General features: G+C 37.5%; 1 protein-coding gene across 4 annotated transcripts in view; it reads right to left on the reverse strand.

The window, feature by feature from the left end:
• The window catches only part of AHCYL2 (adenosylhomocysteinase like 2), a 178,166-nt gene that overhangs the window by 107,160 nt on the left and 48,009 nt on the right, over positions 1–22,997 (reverse strand). Inside the window, exon 2 of one of the 4 annotated variants that reach the window (XM_060305341.2) lies at positions 21,251–21,397. The exons of the other annotated variants lie outside the window; for them this stretch is intronic. The gene's annotated coding sequence lies outside the window, so the exon portion shown is untranslated. The remainder of the gene's footprint in view (positions 1–21,250; positions 21,398–22,997) is intronic. 4 annotated transcript variants of the gene reach the window in all.

A 22,997-nucleotide genomic window follows, 5' to 3' on the forward strand; every position in this document is an offset into this window, starting at 1 on the left:
TCAGATCACTTGTATCTCCTCTTCAGCCTCTGAAACAAGAGCAGAATTGTGCCCTAATGCTAATTTCCCAGACATATGAATATTGTTCATATTTTGGCCTATTAGTACTAGAAATTGCTTATCGATAATGTTCATAACTGAGATTTTCCCCCTGTTGGATTCCTACTTAAGATTTTTCTTTGTTAAATCTTCACTCAAACCCATATCCTCCTTCTAGCAACTATTTTAGTTAAAACAAAATAGGTTGTATACTCTCCATAGTTCATTTAATTCAATAAACTTTTACTAAGCACCTACTAGATGCAAGTGTTGAGGATAAAGAATCACTTAGAATATACCACTTTTGCCCTCAAACAGTTCACAATCTTGTTTTAAAGAAAGACACATATGTATATATTTATAATACAGTGTAATAACACAAATAATGGAAGATTATACAAACTATACAAAGATCAGGAAAGGTGATAACTTTAAGAAAGAATAGGAATCCATCAACCCTGCAGAAAGGAGAGGACATTCCAGTCAGACAGAAACTCCAAAACAAAGGCAAAGAATGTTGAATAGTGTGGAATGCTTGGGAAATAAGTAGCATGGTGTTATATTGGAGCATAAAGGGCAGGCAAGGGGAAAATGGCAGGAGATAAAAGTAGGGAATTAGAAAAGAACCAAGGTAGTAGACCCTGAAGTGCCTTGAAGCTCAAGCTAAGGAGTTTGGACTTAATCATGTAAGCAATGAGCAGAGGTTAAAGAAATATAAAAAAGGAAGATACGTGACCAATGTTCTAGAAGAATCACTGAACACAAGTGCAGAGAAGAAAATGGAAGGAGGGAGTACAGAGGCAAGAAAATCTGTCAGGTGTCAGCTGCAATAGTCCAGGTGAGATGTAAGCGCTTTTAATTGGAAAATTTCCAGAAGGAAAAAAAATCAAGATGGTTATCAGCTTAACGTTTACTGAGCATCAACAATGTGGAAGGTGCTATATTATAAGATTCCTGTATTTTATCCCATTTAATGGTTACCATAACCCTGTCAGGTAGATACTAGCGTCTTTTTTTTTAATTTTATTTTTGGCTGCGTTGGGTCTTCGGTGCTGCGCGCGGGCTTTCTTTAGTTGCGGCAAGCGGGGGCTACTCTTCGTTGCGGTGCGAGGGCTTCTCATTGTGGTGGCTTCTCTTGTTGCGAAGCATGGGCTCTAGGAACGCAGGCTTCAGTAGTTGCGGCACGCAGGCTCAGTAGTTGTGGCTCACCGGCTCTAGAGAGCAGGCTTAGTAGTCGTGGCACACGGGCTTAGTTGCTCCCCGGCATGTAGGGATCTTCCCAGACTGGGGCTTGAACCTATGTCCCCTGCATTGGCAGGCAGATTCTTAACCACTGCGCCACCAGGGAAGTCCCGATTTTAGCATCTTAATCTAACTCATGAAGGACCTGAGACTCAGAGAAAACAAAGTTCAAAAATGCAACAAATAAACCTACCACCAAAAAGAGTCAAATTTAGTAAAATGTCTGCTCCCTTCGGCTGGTAAACCTTTCAGTACATATAACTTCTACACTTTTGGAATCTAAAATTTAAATACCACATTTCATCAAATCTAAGATGCTATCAATTGGAAGAGTCACCATAATTTCACATACCAATTAAACTGACATCTCAACTTCAGAGATATTAAGGTGAAAAAAAAATACTCCTAAAATCAATAACTATGGTATCTTAATTCTGATGGCAACTGCTAGTCCTTTTATCAGTCTCTCACTCTGTGTTTTCCATTATATCTCTTTGACCTCAACTACACCTCTGGAAACTTGACCATTTTATACTATCCCAATCTGTTAGCTCTTGCCTTTTAGCAAAAACTGAGATTAGAATTTAGAGACGCGAATTTAGAGAGGCAGCAATTCTATAACGTCATAGCACAGACAGGAACAGAGAAGGCAAACTACAGGAGTAATTCAGGAATTTGGGGACTGATAGAGGATAAGAGTCAAGGGGGCTGAAGGTATTTACAGGTGACTAACTGAAACGATAAACCATTTGTAACTATCAGTATTTATAATTCAGTGCTTTAAAATACTTATATCCCCAAATGTAGCAGACTGAGAACCACTACATGACCATAGAACATCACTGAAATTGTCTGTAATGATCCACACTAGCCTGCCCATATCATGTGGCCCATGTGCCCCAGCACCAATACCACATGCCCCTTATCACAGCAAATTATTATTCATTAAAATAATGGTTTATTTTTTTGAAATCACTTTAGAATAATTTCATTATCTGAATGTTTCTGGCTTTTAAACTCACATGAAGAATCTTCTCCTAGGGACTTCCCTGGCGGTCCAGCAGTTAAGACTGCGCTTCCACTGCAGGGGGCTCAGGTTCCATCCCTAGTTGGGGAACTAAGATCCCACATGGCACTCAGCCAAAAAAAAGAAATCTTCTCCTATATATTCAATTATGTGCTAAAACATCCTTTAGAAAAGTCATTCTGGTGTTTCGGATTTAAATTATCTAAACTATAGAAATACAATAAAGCCAGAACAGATCAGATCCCAAACGTGTGGATAAAGAATCATCTTCTATATATACCAAGTTGTGTACTTCTACACTATATGGTTGGTGATAATGGTGAACAGATACAACACCCTCTTGACAAGTCATAAGAGCATGAAAATATTCCTAAAAGTTGGGAAATTCTCATCTGGACTATCACCTCCATGGAATATGAAAACTTATTAGTGGATTTTTTTAATGTGTCTGAATATAAAGCAGCAGTCATCAAACTATGGCCCACAGAAAAAATTTGGCACACTGCCTATATTTGTATAGGTCTTTTTTTTTTTTTCCTGTACCCGGGCCTCTTACTGTTGCGGCCTCTCCCGTTGCGGAACACAGGCTCCGGACGCGCAGGCTCAGCGGCCATGGCTCACGGGCCTAGCCGCTCCGCGGCATGTGGGATCTTCCCGAACTGGGGCACGAACCCGTGTCCCCTGCATCGGCAGGTGGACTCTCAACCACTGCGCCACCAGGGAAGCCCTAAATTTTAAATTTTTAATTAATTAATTAATTTGTGGCTGTGTTGGGTCTTCGTTGCTGTGCATGGGCTTTCTCTAGTTGCGGCAAGCAGGGGCTACTTTTTGTTGCAGTGCATGGGCTTCTAATTGCGGTGGCCTTTCCCGCTGCGGAGCACGGGCTCCAGGCACGCAGGCTCAGCAGTTGTGGCGCACGGGCTCAGCTGCTCCACGGCATGTGGGATCCTCCTGGACGAGGGATCGAACCCGTCTCCCCTGCATTGACAGGCAGATTCCTATCCACTGCACTACCTTTGTATAGGTCTTTAAGAATGATTTCTACATTTTAAAATAATTTTTAAAAATCTTAAATTAATATATCATGGCACATGGAAATTACATGAAATTTAAACTTTAGATTTCAGAAATAAAGTTTTATTCGAACATAGCCACATTCGTTTACACGTTGTATATGGCTACTCTTGTGCTACAACAGCAGAGCTGAGTAGTTGCAACAAGAATGTGTGGCCTGAGAAGCCTAAAATACTTACTGTCTGACACCTTACAAAGTTTTCTGACCCATAACCCCCCCAAAAGTCTTATTTTATTGTATAATTCGGTGATGACAGTGAGTTATTTCCAAATGGGCATAAGAGCTTGAACCAACAGCAATTTGGAAAATGATGACCTTAGTCGATTAGAGTTAACAAAGCTTAACTAGTTTAATAAGTAAATGAGTCCTAATTAAATCGGTAGAATGGCAGGTATCAAACATACTATTGCATATGTGCCACTTAAAAGAATTTATCTCTTTGGTTTAGTTCTTATAAGCCCTTACCCTGCTTTTCTTCAATTATCCCCCAAGCAACCTTTTGTAAGAACTCTCCGAATCTCCCCTAGGAGTTTTAGGGAAAGCCACATAAAGGTATAGTATTTTGTCACTGCAACCCTACCTAGCTGTTATATTTCCATGTTTCAGGAAAACAAAACAAACCAAAAAAGCGTATCCTCATGAAATGTCAGCTAAATTATGACCAGTAGATGGAGACAGTTTCTCACCAAACTAGAGAAGCAAATTTTTTTTTTTTTTTTTTTGAGAAGCAAATTTTGATTTCAAGTTGTAGTGGAAATTTAAACTATCTTTAGATCCTTACCTTGAAATATTTAGTTAACTAGATGGGACAAAGTGATTTTTTCCTAGTTCAGCACTAAAACCAGACTAACTCATATTTCTTAAATCAGATTTCATTAAGGGATCAGAAATAGAAAGGCTGGTTGTTGAACACTCCATTCCCTATAGAATATGAACCTACTTTATCGACCAGAATCCAAAATCTTTTTCTCTAGCTAATAAAAAAGGAATATTTTCCGATCATTTACTCTCAGCGAGGTTAGCATCTTCCCTCTCAAATCAAACCTCAGGCCCTCTTTTGTACTACTCTCAAGCTGCTTCTTTACATAAATTGGGAATAACTTGCTATTCAGCAGGTAGTAATTTGATAAACAGCTCCAAATCAGCTTATCAAATACTATTTACCTTCACTAACAAAAAATACCCTTCTCAAAGATTTTTCTCATTTTATAGACAAGAAAAAAAAGTTTATTTTATATACTGCAAATTGTGTATACACACCTGTGTAAAACCACAGGAACAGAATTGTGGTTCTAATTATTGGGTCACTAGTCCAGAGTTACAAGGCAATTTTTCTAGCAGTAGACAGGAGTAAGGAAGCTGGTTCTATTAGGCATCAAGCAAAAGCATTGTAATCTCAGGCACTCAGTACCTAGTATCAGCTCTAAACCACCTAGTATCAGAAGGTTCTAAAATTTTCATTTTACCTTTCAGGTTATGTGGAATATAGGTATAAGCACCTTAACCTTTCCATTTTAATAAACCCCAGGCATTTACTCTCTATCAATTTCATGGATCACCCTAGGAAGCCAAAATATTTAAATCTAATAAAAGTCAACATGGCACCAGAAAATTTTATCTTTCTTCCCTGGATGTTTCTGATCTTTTGATCAAGTACCTAAGCTGGAAGGAAGGTCTGTGGTTGATGGTATATTAAGGAGTCCAACGGTTCTTCACTGGCTCCTTTATGTAGCCTCTCCTCTACTCCTCCTATTAGTTCCTTGATTACCTTCAACCAAATATCTGTTTTGAGAAACCTTAAGATTCCCCCAAAATAAGAATCTTGTACTAACCACATTTCCAAGTCTCCAGTCAGTTTCTTTAAGTAACTGGAGGTAAAGGTGGGAGCAACAGAGCCAAGAGGCTGGCATAAGGTACTAAGATTCCAGGGTCTAAAATTACCTATATATTTATCCAATATATATAGCAAATAAAGACAACAGTTCAAATGCAGAGAACCTTTAGAAAAACTGACTAATCTATTTTCATCCTGACTTTGGCCAAATTACCTAAATCAATGCCTTTAACTTCATGTATGTTCATATAAACCCCCAGCAATACCAGCAACTGCTGGGAGAATAAAGGATTGAACAACCTTCCAGGGATGCCTGTCGTTTCTCTGGCCATTCACTGCCTTCACCTTAAGACAATAAATAAGCATAATTCTGTAATTGTTTTTACTAAACATTCACACATTTACTTACTGTGTGCCTACTATTTGTTGATTGTTGTGTTTTAATTTTCTTCTCTATATAATGGAAAAGTTCATGAGTCAGCTCACTAACAAAGGTCTGGAGAAATACCAAATAATGCCTAGATGGGGACTCAATTCTATAGTCCATACAATTGGTCCCCCTACTGCCTATTTTTCTGCTTTCAGAATCTAGGCTTCTTTTCAATATGCTATTGAGGACCATTCCCTGAGCTTAAACTAGTTGCAGTTTACTGTTCTCAACCTAGGGACATAGACCAACTCATATGTAACATTTTTAAAGCTGCTGCTCTGTGGTGGACATCCCTCATAAAACCTTTATCACAATAAATTTAGTTAAATCCTTTAAAACCAGATTGTTCTAGCTTCACAGAAAAAGTCTGGCTGCTCAGCTTCAATTCCCTAGAGAGAAGGGAGAGGCTCTACTCTATTATGAAACCAGCTTGCCTAATAAAATTCCCTTTCAGAGAAAGAGGTCAAGGAGAATAACTGCTGTGCTATTTTTCAATTCTTCCTTCCAAGAAATTACTGTGATTGACAGATGCTATTTCTTTGAGTTCCAGTGGCCTACTGCCAAGATCAACTAATTGTTCCTTAGTTAAAAGAATGATACCAATCCACCAAGCTACACAACTCTCCATAACCATAATACATAATACTTTACATTTGTAAAAGTTTTATAATTTTCAAAGCTTACACATACATACTCTCTCTCTCTCTCTCTCTCTCTCTCTCATTCTCTCTCAACACCCCACTGGGGATGTAGAACAGGTATTAGCCTCATTTTAAACACTGGGAAAATGTAACAAAGGCAATATATCACTTGTCCAGTGTTAGGTGCTGGATCTAAATGTTGGATCTAATATGTTGTTTTCCTATAGTCCTGCAATTCCTACACATTACATATCTCTGCTATCTCTTTAGTATGTCTACTAATCTTATTATCTGCCCCAACTTATTGAAGCATTTACTAACAGAAGACAGCATGTTCAGTCATGTTAGTGTAGTACAGATTCGTGTGGTGTAGTAGAAAAAGTGGTCTTTGGAGACTGAGATGGGTTCAGAGTATTGCCACTTAAGATATATGACTTAGGGTAAATTGATAACTAGCCTTAATTTCTTTATCTGTAAAATTGGCATACCATCTACCTCACAAAACTCTAAGTGAAATTAAATGAGTTAACACATGTTAAGCACCTGATACATAAAAGGAACTCAAATGTTAATTCCCTTCACTGGAACAGTCCTAAACAGATCACCAGCCCTTGAGAGAGTCTAACTTATCTGATTTCAGCAACCTCTAAAAATTAAGGGATGAGGATTAGGGAGATTGGAACATTAACACTTTCTTGGCACTTCCCTCAGACATGGGGTTTTTTGGCTGTCAGTCTAATGAGCAGCTTTTAGAGATGCAGTTAAACCAATTAAGAAAAAAATAGAAAAAGGCAAATGTGTCCAAATAAACAACATTTATCATGGGTACACAAAGTAATTGTTCTACCAAGTAAACATATATTTGGATGGCAGCTAGAAAACACCATTCAGCCTCCCAATAAAGAGCTGAATTAATGTTACGTTTCCTACAAAATAACTGGTTGATCCATACACAAAGAAATAATATGAACATTAATCTAAATAATCCTTCTCCACTACGACCAAATAAGCCAAATGGGATGAAGCACTTTTCACAACCAATAAATGAATAATCACATTGACTATGAAATAAGTTCCTAAAAGTGAAGTGACAGTCTCTCAAATGAATTTCTTAGTTTAGAACAAATCACATCTGAGTTTTATTCTCAATACAACACATAAATTCATAATAAACCATCTCTTTACCTGAATTTACTATATTTTGATAGTTAAAAATAACTCCAATAAATATTTCAAAGACTTCAACATGTTAAGCCCCTCACATATAAGAATCCATATTTGTTGTTGCTGTTTTTATTGTTTTTGTTTGAAAAAAGTTGGATGTGTGTTGGGTTCCCTCAGATAAATTTTATTCTGTGGTCATAATCACTTCGTGGTTTCTACTAGAACTTATTCAAGGCCATACTCAGACACTGATATTAGTTGAAGGGGTATAAATATATTTGCAAATAACTTTTATGTGCTGCAAAAATATTTCTTTTCTCTCAGATATAGGAAATCAGTAACATATTACTTATTAAAATAAATTTAGCATTGTTATTCTTGGTTTCCTTTTCTAAAACTTCCTTTTCCTCAACCATTAAAACTGAGCTTCTGGGCTTCCCTGGTGGCGCAGTGGTTGAGAGTCCACCTGCCGATGCAGGGGACGTGGGTTCATGCCCCAGTCCGGGAGGATCCCACATGCCGTGGAGCGGCTGGGCCTGTGAGCCATGGCCACTGAGCCTGCGCGTCCGGAGCCTGTGCTCCGCAACGGGAGAGGCCACAATAGTGAGAGGCCTGCGTACCGCAAAAACAAAAAAACAAAAAACAACAACTGAGCTTCCCAAACAAAAGTTTCAAAGGTAGAAAGAAAAGAACGCTACTAGATGTCTCTGCTGTATCAATTTGAAGAAAGGTGGTTAAGCAATATGCTTCAAAGGTAATGTTTCTCCAACACGTTAGATCAGATGGACTCAATAAAAATACACAGAACATTCCATCCAAAAGCAGCAGAATACACAATCTTTTCTCAAGTACACAAGGAACATTCTACAGGACAGATCACATGCTAAGCCACAAAGCAAGTCTTAGCAAATTTAAGAAGACTGAAATCACATCAAGATCTTTCTGACAACACTATGAGACTAGGAATCAACTGCAAGAAAACAAACTGCAAAAGACACAGATACCTGGAGACTAAACAATATGCTACTAAACAACCAATGGGGGACTTCCCTGGTGGCACAGTGGATAAGAATCTGCCTGCCAATGCAGGGGACATGAGTTCGATCCCTGGTCCGGGAAGATCCCACATGCCATGGAACAACTAAGCCTGTGTGCCACAACTACTGAGCCTGTGCTCTAGAGCCCGCGAGCCACAACTACTGAGCCCGTGTGCCACGACAACTGAAGCCCACGTGTCTACGGCCCATGCTATGCAACAAGAGAAGCCACTGCAATGAGAAGCCTGCACACTGCAACAAAGGGCAGCCCCTGCTCGCCGCAACTAGAGAAAGCCCATGCACAGCAACAAAGACCTGATGCAGCCAAAAGTGAAAAACAAACAAAGAAACAAAAACAACCAATGGGTCACTGGAGAAATCAAAGAAGAAATCAAAAAAACAAAACAAAACTGGAGGCAAATGAAAACAATTGAAAATCTATAAGATACAGAAAAATAAGTTCTAAGAGGGAAGTATATAGCAAGAGAAGCCTACCTTAGGAAACAAGAAAAATCTCAAATAAACAACTTTAACCTTTCACCTAAAACAACTAGAATAAGAAAAATAGGGAGTTCCCTGGTGGTCTAGTGGTTAGGATTCCAGGCTTTCACTGACATGGCCCCGGGTTCAATCCCTAATCAGAGAAACAGATCCTGCAAGTCGCACAGCCAAAAAAAGAAAGAAGGAACAATGAACAAAAACCATAGTTAGTAGAAGGAAAGAAATCAAAAGCTCAGAGCAGAAATAAATGAAATAGAGGTTAAAAAAAAACCAATAGATAAGACAGGAATAAAGACACAGACCTACTAGAGAATGGACTTGAGGATATGGGGAGGGGGAAGGGTAAGCTGTGACAAAGTGAGAGAGTGGCATGGACATATATACACTACCAAACGTAAAATAGATAGCTAGTGGGAAGCAGCCGCATAGCACAGGGAGATCAGCTAGGTGCTTTGTGACCACCTAGAGGGGTGGGATAGGGAGGGTGGGAGGGAGGGAGACGCAAGAGGGAAGAGATATGGGAACATGTGTATATGTATAACTGATTCACTTTGTTATAAAGCAGAAACTAACACACCATTGTAAAGCAATTATACTCCAATAAAGATGTAAAAAAAAAAAGCCAATAGAAAAGATCAGTGAAACTAAGAGCTGGTTCTTTGAAAAGATAAACAAATTGATAAAACTTTAGTCAGACTCACCGGGAAAAAAAAGAAAGCCCAAATAAATCAGAAATGAAAAAGAAGTTACAACCAACACTACAGAAATACAAAAGGGATTACTATGAACAATTATACACCAATAAAATGGACAACCTAGAGGAAATGGACAAATTTCTAGAAATGTACACTCTCCCAAGACTAAATCAAGGAAGAAACAGAAAACATGAAAAGACTAATTACCACTAATGACACTGAATCAGTAATTTAAAAAAACCTCACAAAAAACAAAAGTCCAGGACCAGACAGTTTCACAGGTAAGTTCTACCAAACATTCAGAGAAGAGTTAACACTATCCTTCTCAAATTATTCCCAAAAACTGTAGAGGAAGGAATGCTTCTGAACTCATTCTACAAGACCAGCATACCCTGATACCAAAACCAGACAAAGATATCACAAAAAAAGAAAATTACAGGCCAATATCACTGATGAGCATAGATGCGAAAATCCTCAACAAAATATTAGCAAAACAAATTCAACAATACTTTAAAAGGATCATACACCATGAAAAAAAAAAGGTAATGTTTCTCAATCTAGAAGTCAAGCTGTAAAGCTGTGGGGACTTCCCTGGTGTTCCAGTGTTTAAGAACCTGCTTTCCAATGCAGGGGACGCACATTCAATCCCTGGTCGGGGAACTAGGATCCCACATGCCTTTGGGAATCTAAGCCCACGTGCTGCAACTACGGAGCACACACGCCACAACTAGAAAGCCCGTGCACTGCAACTACTGAGCCTGCATGCCACAACTAGAGAGAGAAGCCCATGTGCTGCAACAAAGAGCCCACACACCACAACGAAAGATCCTGCATGCCGCAACAAAGATCCCATGTGCCACAACTAAGACCTGATGCAGCCAAAAAATAAAATAAAATAAATAAATATTTTAAAAAGTTGTAAAGCTGTGATCCAGATAACTTATTTGTAATAATACTTAATACTTTTATAAATAAATTAAGTTCAAAGTTTTCTCGATTAATGCCACTTTCCTTCTCATATTACATTCAATTTTATTGAGTGGGAGAGAAAGAAGTGACATACAGCCAGTCAGGAATTTTGCACAACCAGTGGACTCAATTATACATGTTACAGCCTTAGTTGTGACAATTACAGATTATTATAGTGCCTGTGAGTTATTTTCTTTTTCTCATGCATAAATGCATAGTAATGATGGAAGCAAGGAGAGATGAAGAAACTAGGACAACTGCCTCTTCAGGGCTCAAGTAGCATGCTATGAACACATTAGTAACCACACAAAACAAAATCACTTGTCCTAATCAAAGGGAAAGTGATGGCAAACAAATGTTACAAGTACTGTTCCTCCTAAAAACGTTTAAGATTTCCAAATTCTATGAATCTAATTGTTTTATAATAAAATAGAGGATAATAAGAATGTGTTCATACTTATTTGCTTTAATACCATCTATGAAATGATGACCTAGGGGAAAAAATTAAGATTGACTTTTCTAGGAATAAAGTTTCATTAAAAAAAAAACTGGCTTAGCCATAATTATTTATCATCAAAACATGACAGATTTTGTGACACTAAATGAATAATTTTACCATGAGCACCCTCTCATCCTGCAAAAGTCTGTGGTTAGGTCACTAAAGGTAATTTAACAGCACAGGCTCTGAAGAAAGAGTACATGATTTGAATCCTGGCTCTAACATTCACTAGTTGTGTAACCTTGGGCAAGTTACTTAATCTCTGTGCTTCTATTACTTCATCTATAAAATAGGAGGATGATAATAATCCTACCTACTTAATAAGGTTGTGGTAATAAATTATACATATTCCACATAAAAGCGCTCAGAACAGTGCCTACCATATGGTGGGTACTTAAAGCTAGTTTTGCATTACTGTTCTGCAAATTTTTTTTTAGGGTTTTGTAAAATAAATGGATAAACTCTGGGGAATGTATGCTTGATGATGATGTAAATGTTCTTTGGCATTTATATTAAGGGAGAAAAAAACGGGTTGCGGGTGGGAGAAGATGCTTTTAGATGTTATTTATCTTATAGCAAAGAAGTAAAAACAAAGATTCTGATTTATTCCTTTGAACAAAAATACAATGAAAAGACTCACTGGAAATAATGGGGTAAACAACTTCATGTCTTCTAACAAATAGCAATTAAATAACACTTACTTTTTAAAAACTCCTTTTTCTTTCACATTCATTAGAATATTTTTCACTGTTGTATTATCTTTTCTCAGATCAAGCAGGGAAGCCATACTTGACACTGTTCCTCTGTCATGTCTCTAAGATGAACTCATATTTTAAAATGCTGCTCAGAACATTCATTCATTCATTCATTTAACAAACATTTATTGAAAGCCATGTGCTAGGCACCCGGGACACAAAGATGAATAAGACATGTCCTCATCTTCAAGCTTAGTCTATTAGAAGAACAAACATGTAAAATTACTAGGTAAGGAATAATGTACAATGATAACAGCAATGGATTGAAGCATATTAAAAAATGTTTAAATCTAGGCATTCATAATGATACCAAAAACAAAGGAAAACAAAAAACCCTAAACGGTCACCACTGGCGAATGCTAGTGAACCAATTCATTATTCTGAAAATTGATGAATCGAAAGAAAGAATCAAGCATTCATCCTCATTTTCTTATATGAACTATACCACTGGGTAATCACATAGTAGATAAGGGAGAGTTTCTCTTTATAGAAGTATTCCATCTAATAAATGAAGAATAACAGATTAAAATATCACTATTTTGCAGCTCTTAATGATTTAATGGATCTAAGCAAAGATCATTAATAGCTACTGACATCACAAAAAGAGTGTCAGTACCTCCTGATAGAAGTACTTACCACTCTTGAAGAAGTCTGAGCAAACTTCTAAATTTAAGTACCAATTTAAAGGAAATGCAGAAGGGAAAGGAACATGCTAAAAGGCACCACAGAGATATTATCAGCAAAATTCAGACTCAAGGAAACTCTACAAGACAAATGACTCAGTTTTTACATGAAAAAATTATGAAAGAATAAAAGAGAAAGAAAGAGATGGACAGTCTTAAAAGATAAATCAACCAACTGTACTGTACAAATTTATTTGCATCCCAATTCAAACACACTAGAAAAAATATATATGCATGTATGACACAATTGGGGAAACGCAAACACTCACTGGGTTTTGATGCTATTAAATCATTACTGTTAAATTTTTAAGTGTAAGAATGGAATTATGGTTATTTATTCAAAGCCCTTATCTTTTAGAGATGTATATGGATATGTTTGTAGATGATATTATAAAATGTCTAGAATTTGCATCCAATAATCTAAGGAGGAGGCTGGAGTGAGTAGGGGTAGTACTAAGTGGGTGATGGCGTACATATTTGACATTGTCTACTATAAAAAACATTAAAAAGAAACAGTAAAGATCAAAATAACACAAGAAAGAGAGAGGCTGACTGTATGTAAAGCACTTAGGCTGTACATCACAATAATACTTATAATTATCATAACTCTTAAGGATTGGATTAGATGACCTCTCAGGTACTTTTCAATTCTGAAAAGTCTAAAATGTTATGACTAGATTATTTTTAAAGGTCATTTTTTTTTTTCTTTTTTGCGGTAAGTGGACCTCTCACTGTTGTGGCCTCTCCCGTTGCGGAGCACAGGCTCCGGACGCGCAGGCAGACTCTCAACCACTGCGCCACCAGGGAAGCCCCTTTTAAGGTCATTTTTATCTCTCAAATTCTTTGGTTCTTCCCCAGGGATACGGCTCAATTTTCTTCTCCCACTGGTTAACAATATCACACAAAAACACTGAACAACAATACTTTTAAAAAGCACATGAACTGTAACTGACTCCCAGTTCAATGCTTGGAGGTTTTGGCTATCCCACCCACCTCCGCTCTGGAGTCTGGCTGTTATACTGCTTAAATGCTAGGTTAAACAGCCAGTACTGGTTAAACACATGGAAAATTTTGCTTTACCCAATGGTGATAACTCCTATGCTTCTTTTATCTTACACATAAACAGTTTGGGAAGAGTGGTCCAGAACCCCATGGAGATAGTGAGGCACTTTCAGGAGGTGTCTGAGATCAAGAGTATTTTTGTGGTAATACTAAGATGATATTTTCCTTTTTTACTCTCATCTTGTAAGTGTACAGCGGCGGGGTTTTCCAGAGGATACATGATGTGTGGAAATACACCAGACCAAATGCAAAAGCAGATATAAAATTCAAGCTGTTTTTTAATGAAGTCAGATATCAAAGAGATTTGCAAAAATATAAAACAATGCCTTTTTTCCCACTAAATGTTTTGGAAAATATATTCTTTTTTTTTTCAGCCGTGCCACATGGCACCAGGGATTAACCCCCTGCAGTAGAAGCGTGGAGTCTTAACCACTGGACTGCCAGGGAAGTCTTCTTCATGAAAATGTTATTTATGTTAACATGTAATGGGCTGATTATTTTTCAAATAAAATATATAAATATTTTTTTAATTTCTCAGTTTTAAATAAATAGTAACATGATGTATTTATTATTGTTATATTAAATAAATAAATAAATTTAAATTCTCAGCTTCAATTCCTAATATAGTAAATCGTGATGGATATAACCCTTTTACACAAAAGCTCTTTGGGATCCTCACATTTTAAGAGTACCATATGACCCAGCAATCCCACTACTGGACATATACCCTGAGAAAACCATAATTCAAAAAGAGACATGTACCACAATGTTCATTGCAGCACTATTTACAATAGCCAGGACATGGAAGCACCCTAAGTGCCCATCGACAGATGAATGGATAAAGAAGATGTGGCACATATACACAATGGAATATTACTCAGCCATAAGAAACAAAATTGAGTTATTTGTAGTGAGGGGGATGGACCTAGAGTCTGTCATACAAAATGAAGTAAGTCAGAAAGAGAAAAACAAATACTGTATGCTAACACATATATATGGAATCTAAAAAAAAAAAAAAAAGGTTCTGAAGAACCTAGGGTCAGGACAGGAATAAAGACGAAGATGTAGAGAATGGACTTGAGGACACGAGGGCGGGGAAGGGTAAGCTGGGACGAAGTGAGAGAGTAGCACTGACACATACACACTACCAAATGTAAAATAGCTAGCTAGTGGGAAGCAGCCGCATAGCACAGGGAGATCAGCTCCGTGCTTTGTGACCACCTAGAGGGGTGGGATAAGGAGGGTGGGAGGGAGATGCAAGAGGGAGGGGATATGGGGATATATGTATACATATAACTGATTCACTTTGTTATACAGCAGAAACTAATACAACATTGTAAAGCAATTATACTCCAATAAAGATGTTTAAAAAAAACAAAGAGTATAAAGGGCTCCTGAGACTAAAAAGTTTGAGAACTACTGCACTAGAATACATAGAACTCTAATTATGTCTGTCACTACATCACCTTACATTCCATTTTATGCTGCATAGGCTCAGTTCTCTCATTTCCACCCTACAAAGGACACTGCTCTAAAACTAGTTGGTTTGATATACCTAAAATTTAAGATTTATGGGGGGGAGGTGTCCTGGTTTAAAGAGAGAGAGGATTACTGCTCACAATTATAAAAAGATATGAAGAATCCTAAGAATCACTTGGATTCTACAAGGTCAGGAAGAACATTTCCCTTTGGAGGGAGATTAGCACTTAGTCCAAGAACCTAAACTCTTTCTTTTGTAGCCTTTTTTCCTTTTCATTAAGACTTGCCAAAGTTAGAGTCCTCAATCCCAGTTCCCTGACACCATGGGAAGACTTTGGCAAAACAATGCTTACTGCTCAGGGTAGGAAAGCTGGTCATCTCAGGACACAGAGAGCTGTTCATTTCCTTGCCTTGTGGATTCTCCATTAGGAGCTCTATGCGCTGATCTCTGCCCAATTCTTCTAACAAAAACCTGAAGTTTAATTCAGTTTAACAAAACTGGGTGAGCTCTTGAAGAAATGACTCAAGGAAACCACAGATGGGAAAGAAAGAAAAGAATGCAGCCTTAAACATAGCTGATGTTAGCTGTAAATACAAACAGACATACAATACATGCATGAGGAAGGCTATATACATAAATATATCAGGGAGGACACAGATAGGAGAGAAAGAAAAGACGGTAGCCCTAAACAGCTGATGCTGGCTATAAATACATACTTACAAACATACATATAAATGCAAATACCTAGAGTTGGCTGTCCCATCCTCTCAGTAACCCTTGAGCAGTATTGGACTCCTCGAAATCATGTCTTCTAATCTTTTATACTCCAAGGCATTTTAACTGGATTTCACCTTTATAAAAATATTGTGGAAGAAATCTGAAATTTGTCCACTTTCCTTGAGCTATAACTCTCTGAATTGATACAATAAAAACTGCACTACTCCAATTTGAAGAAGAAAAAAAAAAAAAACCACTCCAGAAACTAATGATTTGAATTTTCTTTTCTTTTTTCTTTTTTCTTTTTTTTTTGGTCGTGCTGCACAGCTTATGGGATCTTAGTTCCCCAACCAGGGAATGAACCCAGGCCCTCGTCAGTGAAAGCATGGAGTCCTAACCATTGGATCACCAGGGAACTCCCTGAAATTTCTATTTCATGATATACTTTCCTGCTATGAAAAAAATTTTTTTCATTCCCACTCCTTTTCAATTAATTAACCATTGCATATTGAAGACAGAGGGGGGGGAAAAAAAAGCAAGAATTAAAGTGATAACCTAGAATCCTATCCTCATCCTCAGAGAAGTGAGAATCACACTGCTACAGAACAAGTCTCCATACAAATATTCCAAGCTTTTTCTATCCCAACTAGAGGTTGAATTTCCTATTCCTCACTTTTGTCAGATGACCCTACTTCCTGTCTGAGAAGACTGGTAAGCTCTCTCATCTTAACTTCAGATTCACTCTCTACTCAAAATCAACCCCAACCCCTTATTTTTCTTTCCTTTATTACGTCCACATACAGAATTCATGTCCTTATCAATTTCCTTAAAACTATTCAACTAGAACACAGTCTTCCTACCGCAGGAAATCTTGAAAATAAATTATTTATAATAAAATAGTATTCAAATTAAATAATTCATTAACTAGGCTAGAGGACAGTGCTTCTTTTTTCTTTTTTTTTTAATGACTCCATTGTGGAAAGGTGGTTTTAATATTTGGATCTCTGTTTTGTTTTTTAAAGCCTCAGGATGTCTCTTTATTCTATTTGTGGGAGGTTTCTTCCCTGAGGTCACAAGATCAAATTAGACCAGATTAGTAGACTGGTTTTAAAGTAAAAAATGACCACCTGATGCTATTTGGAAGCTAATATGAAACAAGATAGTGACATGAATTCAGGTCTCAGGGCCTGTAGTACAAGAAGTATTGCTCTATTCATAAAATCACAGAACATAATAAATATTTTTGTTTTAAAGATAACCAGTGAATGCTACTAGAATCAAAGCAAAAGGAATTAACTAAAAAACGCCTGAAATATAAAACTTTAGTCTCCCAAAATGTTTGAGAAGAAGGTGAAGTTTAACCCAAGTCTGGAAAATTCTAATCGCTACCTTACCTTTGACAAATATACCTGCTTGGTTTATGTATTTATCACAGAACATTTTAAGTACACTAAAAAGTATAGAAAATAGGGGACTTCTATTTCCAGCCAATATGGGGTAACATGTAAAGGATTTACGTACCTGCCTCAAAAAACAAAAGAACAGACAAAATATATGAAACAACGGTTTTGAAGACACTGCTCATCAGACTATGAATGAAGGACAGTGATGCCCAAGAGACAGGAAACAAGCGAGGTGAGTTCTATGAATACCTCAACTTACTGCCTTGAGACTGTTTTCAGGGCATAGGTCAGGGAGCAGGAACCCAGATAGAGCCCAGCAGACTTAGTTGAGGAGATGGAGCTGAGACTTGGCAGGACAGAGTGCTAGAGAAGAGAGGGCTGTACAGAGAGAACACTCTGGAGACAGGTGTTCAGTATACCCTCAAGAATTCAACAGAGGGGCTTCCCTTGTAGCGCAGTGGTTGAGAGTCCGCCTGCCCATGCAGGGGACATGGGTTCGTGCCCCGGTCCGGGAACATCCCACATGCCGCGGAGCGGCTAGGCCCGTGAGCCATGGCCGCTGAGCCTGTGCGTCCGGAGCCTGTGCTCCACAACGGGAGAGGCCACAACAGTGAGAGGCCTGCGTACCGCAAAAAAAAAAAAAAAAAGAATTCAGCAGAGTACGGATCAGTGAATGCATGTAAGGAACCATTCAAAGGAGTTAGAGGGAACACTAACTGGCACTCAAACAGAATAGGAATAATGCCTGTTCCTACGAACCAGAATGGAAAACCCCATAATTTACAGAGCACTGGGTAGAGTATTCAGAAGGGTCTTGGAGAAATAATTACCCTAGATGGAAAACTGCTCTGGCTCCACCTAACAAATCTTAAACGCAAGACCAGGAAGGGTCAAACTGTATCAATAACTTAACTGTGATACAAAACAAAGAAAAAGAAAAAGACTCAGTATCCAACAAGGTAAAACTCTGGAAAAATGTCTGGAATCTAAGCAAGTTTACCAGACATGTAAAGAATCAGGAAGATATGACCCATAAAAGAAGAAAAATCAGTCAGCTGAAACCAACACAGAATTGACACAAATGTTAGAATTAGCAGACAAGGGGATTAAAATAGCTATTATACGTGTATTCTATATTCAAAAAACTACGTAGAAATATGTAGAATATTTCTTTAAGGAGAAAGACTATACCAGATGAAAATCTCAATCTGCACAAAGGAATGAAGGGTACCAGAAAGAATAACTACATGAGTACTTATATAAGGTTTTTTCTTATTATTTAAACTCTTTCTGAGATAGCTTACTGTTGATATGAAATGGCATGGGGTTCATAATAAAAGGAGAAAATGTATGACAAAAATAGCACAAAGCCTGAAAGGAAAGAAAGGGGAGTATTTCTTCTATTGTCTAAGAACTATTGTAAACATTTTTTTTAGTTTATTGTAAACTTTTTATACTGTAGGTGAGGTGGTATAACATCATTTAAAGGCAAACTGTGATAAGTTGAAGATGTATACTACAAGCCAGATTTAAAGCAGCCATTAAAACAAAACAAAACAAAAAGTAGCCAACAAAGGAATAAAAGAGAATGATAAAAAATAATCAATTAATCCAAGATAAGACAGAAAGAAAAAATTGGAACTAGAACAGATGGGACAAACAGAAAACAAATAGCAAGATGGTAGGTTTAAATCTAACCATATCAAAAATCACTTTAAATATAAATGGGTCAAAAAAGTCAACTGAAAAACAGATTGTCAAATGAATTAACAAAGCAAATCTCAACTATATGCTATATACACTTATTAGAATGGCTAAAAATAAAGACTTGTGATACCAAATGTTGACAAGGATGTGGAGGAATTCAAAATCTCCTATACTGCTAGTAAGATTGAAGAATGGCAAAACCACTTTGCAAAACAGTTTGGCAGTTTCTTAAACATACACTTATATGATCCAACTATTACACTCCTAGATATTTAACAAAGAGGAATGAAAGCACAGGTCTACAAACACTTCTACAGAAATGTTCATAGAAGCATTATTTATAATAGCCCCAAGCTGGAAATAACCTAAATGTCTGTCAATAGGTGAAAAACAAAGTGTGGTCTAGCCATAAAATGGAATACTACTAAGCAATGAAAAGGAATGAGCCTTTGACCACTAACAATATGAATGAATCTCAACATAATGATGCTTAGTAAATGAAGCATAATGTCCCCCACCCTCAAAAAAGAGCATATACTGAACGATTGCATTTATATAAACTTCTAGAAAATGCAAACTCATCTATTGTAACATAAAACAGATCAGTGCCAGTGACTGAGGTTAGGTGGTGGGAAGGGGCAGAAGACTTTAGGGGTGATGGATATATTCTTTATCTTAATTGTGATGACAGTTTCATGGTTGATTACCTACGTCAAAATTTTTCAAATTGTACACTTTAAGTATATGCAGTTTATTGTATGTCAATTATACTCTTATCAAACTTAAAAAAATTCCGTCTGTGCCTCTTTTCTATTGGGTGGATTTTTATTTATAATTTAATATGTTTAATGATTATAGGTTTATTCAGGTTTTTATTCCTTCCTGAGTCAGTTTTGGTAAGTTAGTTTTATCTCTAATTTCTATTATTATTTCTTCTTTGACCTATGAGTTACTTAGAGCATGCTTTTAAATTTCCAAATAAAATTATTTTGATCATCGTTTGGTTTAATTTCAATCTTAACTGAAATGAATAACATAGTCTGCATAACACCATTCAGTGGTTTTGTTGAAACTTGCTTTATGAATTCAGTATGCATTCAATTTTTAAAAAACTACTTAAAAAGAAAGTATATTCTCATGTATTACGTGCGGGGCTCTGTACAGGCCCACCAAATCAAACTTGTTAGTTGTTTGTTCAACTCCTCTCAAATTTTTTGTTTGTTTGACCATCAATTATTGAAAAAGATATTAAAATTTCCTGCTTTGTAGATTTATCTTTTTCTTATAATTGTATCTATATATTTTCTTCCTGTATTCTCTCTATATATTTTGTAGTCTATCTGTATTCTGTCTATATATACTTTGAGGCCATAGTATCAAATGCATACTGATTTGGAATTATTATAGCTTCCTGGTTAATTATTCCATTTATATATTTTGTCATGATTTTTAACTATAATAATAATTTTTACCTTTAAGTTAATTTTGCCTACTATTACCCTGCTATACCAGCTTTCTTTTAGAATATGTTTTTCCATACCTTTACTTTCAATCTCTCTGATTCCTTATGTTTTATTAGGTATGCCTTTTATAAACTGCATAGAGCTAGATTATTTTCTATTCAATCTGACAATGTTCCAATTATCTATTACTGCATTAAAAAAAAACTACCCCCAAACAGTGATAAACAATGATCATTTATTATTCTCATGATTCTGTGGGCCAGAAATTCTAGTAGGGCACAGCTGAGACAGCGTGTCTCTGATCCGCAACGTCTGGGACCTCAGATGGGATGGATGACTTTAATGGATGAAGATGGTTGGGATGTCTTAAGAGGAGCTATTTGTCTGGGACCTCAGTTCTTCTCTCCAGATGATGTTAGCTAGGGACGGACTGTCCAACATGGTTCCTTCACACTCACATAGCTGACAGTTAGTTGATACTGGCTGTTTGCTGGTAGTTCACTGGGGCTATCAACCAGGGCCTACATGTGTCCTCTCCACTTGGCTTGGGCTTCTCACAGCATGATGGCTGGGTTCTGAGAGTAAGTATTCCAAGAGGCATACATAGGCAGAAGCTTCAGGACTTCTTGTGACCTAGCCTCAGAAGTCCCATTCAATTGGCCAAGCAAGCCACTAAAGACAGCCCAGATTCAAGAGGAGGAGAGAAATAGACTCCACCTCTGAATGGCAAGAAGGGAAGAAATCGACAATGGCCACTTTGCAGACAAAGCTACCATAAACCACCCTCTGGCCCCAAAAAGTCCCTCCCACATGCAAAATACACTCACCCTCTCCTAAGACCTCCAAAAGTCTCATCTGATTATGGCATCAGCTTGATGTCCAGAATCTTGATATCTAATTCAGGTCCAGGTGTGATTGAGGTTCCTCAGATGCAGTTCCTCAGGTACAGCTACTGGAGTATAATTCCTCTTGATCTGAATAAAGAGACAAATTATCTGCTCCCACACACTCAACATACAAATGTACAATAGTGAGACTGACTCAGGATAACCACAATAGACACTCTCATTCAAAATATGAAAAAAAGGGGGAAGCAACAGGAGACACATAGCAGGTTTTTTCCACAGCAATTCTGTAATTTAATCAGACAAATATCACCAGTGTCTTGGTTACAGCTCAGCCCTACTCCCTGAGAGTGATTCTTCAAAACTCTTGGCTCCACCCTGAGTTATCCTTCCTTTTACATAAAAGTTGGTTAATAGTTGCAGAGGAGTAGCCTTCTCAGCCTGTTTCCTGCCTGTATATGGTTGGGAAGTCCAAAGGCCTATTTTTACTTTTAATTGTCTCTGTTCCTTTTGCTCCATGCTGAAGCTGCTGCAATTAGTACACACAATTTATTAAAAATCTTGCAGATTTCCTATGAATCTTATAGGAAGTTCACTCCAGTAGACAGAGCCATACCCACTTCCTCTCTTTCAATTCCTGTGTAAGCTACTGTAAGAAAACACCCTTAAAATCCTTAGAAGCCCTATTGTTTAACTAAGAGGGTCTAGGAGGTATTCCCTTAAGATCTTTAGACATCTTTTTATCTAGCTGAAAGGTTCTATGAGGCACTGCCTTAAATCTTTCCAAAGTCTTAACAAAGGGATTTACAGTTGCATTCTTGAGATCTTTACTTTGAGGTCATGTTTCATTGGCAGCATGTTGAATTTTATCTTTGCTCTGAAGCCATTTCTTTAGAAGTCATTGGCTACCTGGAGCAACTAGGGATGAGAAAAAGTTTTATTTCCTAACATAACAGATCCTGGGTTAGAAATATTTCCCCTCTAAGTTCTGCTTAAAAACTGACTAGTTCATTTCTTAGCTCATTCATCTCTGTATGTTTACCTTATCATAGGCAGATAGAAGTAGCTAAGTAACACTTTTCAGCATTCTGCCTAGAAAACTCTTTAGATAAAGTGAATTCATTAGATACATTTTCCGTCTTCCATGTTGCCACATGTGACAGTGTTAACAAACCTTGTACCACCATCACCACCTAACAAAGGTTCCCTTTTATCCAGCCTCCTGTAATACTTTTCTGTGTTTCAAGCCTTCACTAACAGTCTCCTCAAAGTCCCTCCAGCTTCTACCCACTGCCAAGTCCCAAAGCCAATCCATATTTTCGGTTACAGCAGCACCTCACATCCAGGTACCAAATTCTATTTCAATTATCTATTGCTATAAACAAACTACCCCAAAGCTTACTGGCATAAAACTACAACTATTTTATTATGCTCATAATTCTGGAGGTCAGGAATTCAGACAAGGTACAGTAGGGATGGTTTGTATCTGCTCCACATCTGAGGCCTCAGGTACGGTGGCTCTAATGGCTGATGATGGCTAGATTGGGTCCGTATGCCTGGCGTCTGGGTTTTTCTCCATATGATGTCTGCTGGGACTGGAATGTCCAAGATGATTCCTTCACTCACTCACATGGATGGCAGCTGATGCTGGCTGTTGGCTGGGAGCTCAGCTGGGCCTTTCCATCTGGCTTGGGCTTTTCACACATGACAGCTAGGTCCCCAGATTGAG

Source organism: Globicephala melas, chromosome 9 (genome assembly GCF_963455315.2).
Source record: "Globicephala melas chromosome 9, mGloMel1.2, whole genome shotgun sequence".
In the NCBI taxonomy this organism is placed as follows: Eukaryota; Metazoa; Chordata; class Mammalia; order Artiodactyla; family Delphinidae; genus Globicephala; species Globicephala melas.